Source organism: Anguilla anguilla, chromosome 3 (genome assembly GCF_013347855.1).
Source record: "Anguilla anguilla isolate fAngAng1 chromosome 3, fAngAng1.pri, whole genome shotgun sequence".
NCBI lineage: Eukaryota > Metazoa > Chordata > Actinopteri > Anguilliformes > Anguillidae > Anguilla > Anguilla anguilla.
Window position 1 is genome coordinate 3,982,568 of NC_049203.1, and position 4,309 is coordinate 3,986,876.

Below are 4,309 nucleotides of genomic sequence, written 5' to 3' on the forward strand. Positions count from 1 at the left end.
GGGGGGGTGGGGGGGGGGTGATTGGTTGGGGGGGGGGGGGGGGGGTAGGAGTCAGGAAAGGGGGGAGACACGGGTTATCTCCAGGGGGAGAGGTGCCGGAGTCGGAGGAATTAGAGAGCTAATCCTGCCTCTTAACTTCAGTGGGCCTCCCAATTTCTGGCTCTGTTCCTGTGTAGGTCTCTTTCTCTCTCTCTCTCTGTCTCTCTCTTTGTCTGTCTCTGTCTTGCTATCTGTCTCTCCATCTCTCTCTCTCTCTCTCTCTATCTGTCTCGGTCTTGCTGTCTGTCTCTCTCCCCCAATCTGTCTGTCTGTCTCTCTCTGTCTGTCTGTCTGTCCATCTGTTTCTGTGCCGGTCCTCGTGTATCCCTCAAACTTTCCCAGACTGTCTGTTACATTCAAAATAAAATGTTTATTGGAATGTGAAACGTTTTCATTGCCAAAGCATATATCTAATTGTAACAACACTTAATAATGACTAAGGGGGGGGGGGGTAATTGAAAAACGCAGAATAATTGGTATGCATAATAAATAATAAATGGCAGAAGACAAAGATAATTAAAATTAAAAAGCAGTGATTTATATAAGGTTGCCAGATTTCCTGCTGTCTGTTAGTCTCCCTGGCCTCTCCCTCTCTCTCTCTCTCCCCCTGATGTGATTGGTCGGTGGATATGATTGAGAATTTCCATGCTGGGAAAGGAAAAAAAATGGATATTTTGTTAAAAACAGTCTACTTAATGGAATTAAAAAGTGAGGCAGCAACAGCATCAGTGGCACTTTAGATCAGAGATAAAAACTTGATGGCAGAGTGGCCCCAAGTTCTGTTCAGCACTTAAGATGATGTCTCTCTCTCTCTCTCTGTCTCTCTCTCTCTCTCTCTGTTCCCCTCTCTTTCAGTTCAGTTCTTTCATTCTCTATGTCTCCTTTTTTCTCCCTCTCCCTCTCTCTCTATCTTTGCACAAAGGTCTGAGCAGAAACTTGCTTTAAAAGCTGAACGCTGAACGCTTACCCCGCAGGGAGCAGTGCTAGCCTCTCTGGCTCTGAAATGGGGAGGGGGGGGTAGGGGTCAGCTTGAGACTGTCCTAAAAGAGGCCTGGGGGTTCAAGAAGAAATGCTTCTCAGCTGGGGTGCTGTTCAGGACGAGAGGCAGCACCAGCATCAGTAACAGCATCACAATCAGCATCAGTAACAGCATCACAATCAGCATCAGTAACAGCATCAGCATCACTAACAGCATCAGTAACAGCATCAGCATCACTAACAGCATCAGTAACAGCATCACAATCAGCATCAGTAACAGCATCAGCATCAGTAACAGCATCAGTAACAGCATCAGCATCACTAACAGCATCAGTAACAGCATCACAATCAGCATCAGTAACAGCATCACAATCAGCATCAGTAACAGCATCAGCATCACTAACAGCATCAGTAACAGCATCAGCATCACTAACAGCATCAGTAACAGCATCACAATCAGCATCAGTAACAGCATCAACATCAGCATCAGTAACAGCATCAACATCAGCATCAGTAACAGCATCACAATCAGCATCAGTAACAGCATCAGCATCAGTAACGGCATCACAATCAGCATCAGTAACAGCATCACGATCAGCATCAGTAACAGCATCACGATCAGCATCAGTAACAGCATCACAATCAGCATCAGTAACAGCATCACGATCAGCATCAGTAACAGCATCACAATCAGCATCAGTAACAGCATCACGATCAGCATCAGTAACAGCATCACAATCAGCATCAGTAACAGCATCACGATCAGCATCAGTAACAGCATCACAATCAGCATCAGTAACAGCATCACAATCAGCATCAGTAACAGCATCAGCATCAGCATCAACATCAGCATAACTAACAGCATCAGTAACAGCATCACGATCAGCATCAGTAACAGCATCAACATCAGCATCACTAACAGCATCAGTAACAGCATCAGTAACAGCATCAGTAACAGCATCACAATCAGCATCAGTAACAGCATCACAATCAGCATCAGTAACAGCATCACGATCAGCATCAGTAACAGCATCACAATCAGCATCAGTAACAGCATCATCATCATCGGGAGAAATGCGCATCCCGCGAACATTCCGGGGATCGATCCACGCATCCATTTTAGAGCGCACCCACACCGTAATGAAGTTAAAGGCTTGTATAAATAACAATAATAAAAAAAGGGGATCCAGATTAGTTTTCAATGGAAATGCCATTTTCCTCCCCTCGCCAACTTGCGGTATTGATTTGAGAGGTTATTAGAGTTCTTATTTTATTTCAGATACCATTATTTTTTTCACTTTTATTCTGTCCTCACCACAAAACTCTCATATCTTTTTAGGTCAGCTCTGAGCCCCCCCCCCCCCCCCCCCCCCCCCCCCCCCCCCCCCCCCCCCCCCCCCCCCCCCCCCCCCCCCCCCCCGCCCAGGTAGCGATGTCTGTGCATGTGAAGAGGCATACATTACAAATGTGTGGATACTGTGTGTGTGTGTGTGTGTATGTACATGAGTGTATGTGTGTGCCTGTGTGTGTGTGTTTGTGTGTCTGTGTGTGTGTACATGAGCGTATGTGTGCGTGAGTGTGTATTTGTACGTGAGTGTATGTGTGTGCCTGTGTGTGTACATGAGTGTGTGTGTGCGTGCCTGTGTGTGTGTGTGTGTATGTTTGTGTGTACATGAGTGTACGTGTGCCTGTGTGTGTGTGTGTGCATGAGCGTATATATGTGTATGTGTGTGTTTTTATTGCCAGGGGCAACCAGACCACAATAATTGAATCCTCTTCTCTGTCTCTGCCACTCAGTCATTCTGTTATACAGGTGACTGTTGGTCAAGACACACACACACATACACACACACATATGCTCATGTGCAAACACACACACACACACACACATACACACACACATGCTCATGTGCAAACACACACACACACACACACACATATATAAACACACAAGTGCATGTTTTGAAGCACACAGACACACACGTGCACACACACATCAACAGACACACACATGCACACACACACACACTTGACCTGATTAAATCTCCACTACACACCACTGGGGTTTGTCCTCCCCCCCCCCCTCGCCGCCCCCCCCCCCCCCCCCCCCCCCCCCCAAATGTAATTTCCCCCCGAGACGATGAAATATACATTAAGCACGCCGCTAGCCCTCAGGAGCGGCCCTGCGCTGTACGACGTGTCATCTGCCCGCCCAACGGGGAAAAAAGAAGAACGAACGAAAGAAAGAAAGAAAGAAAAGAAGACGGCGGTGTCTGTATTTCCCAGAGTGGAGAGAGGGAGCGAGGGAGGGAGAGAGGGAGAGAGAGAGAGAAAGGAGGGGGGAGCGGTAATATCACACGTTTTAAGCGGCGTGGAAAGCCGTCTCCGACGCGCTGACTAATGATGTGTGGAGAAGGCGGGAGCTCCAGCTATTGTTTTAGCGGGAGTTTAATAACGGAGGCCCGCAATGAAGCCAATTACATTTCGGCCCCAGATTAGAGCGACACTGACGGTGAACATCGACCGGAATCATATTAATTCCACAGCAGCAGCCAAAAAATAATGATTTTTTTTTTTTTTTTTTTTTTTTTTTTTGGTGTGCAATGCGCAGTACACTCATAATGAAAAGTGCTCGCTGTTTTTTTTTATTGCGCGATTAGTTTGGCTGGATAAATATTACTCCCTCGGTTTTGTGTGTGCACCCCTGTGTCTCACAGATGGCCAATGTCACTAAACCTCATGCTTTTCCTTTAATGCCCCTCCACACACACACGCACGCACACACAGGCGCACACACACGCACACGCGCACACACATATGCACTCACACATTCACAAACGTACATACACGCGTTCACACGTACACAATTGCGCACACTTGCTCACACACACGTGCACACAAACTCACATACAGAGAGAGAGAGGGAGGGAGAGCAGACAGAGAGAGTGAGTGAGAGGGAGTGAAAGAGCGGGAGAGCAGAGGGAAAGAGAGGGAGAGCAGAGAGAGTGAGAGAGAGAGAGGGAGAGCAGAGCGAGTGAAAGAGAGAGATAGAGGGAGAGCAACACAGTGAGAGTGAGAGAGAGAGAGAGGGAGAGCAGAGAGAGTGAGAGAGATAGAGGGAGAGCAGAGCGAGTGAAAGAGAGAGATAGAGGGAGAGCAGAGAGAGTGAGAGAGAGAGAGAGGGAGAGCAGACAGTTGGCAGCGACTTCATCACCTGCAGTGGATCCGCTCAGCTCCATTATCTGTGTCATTAACACTGGGCATTAATGCTGGAGACTAAGAGCGATGGATT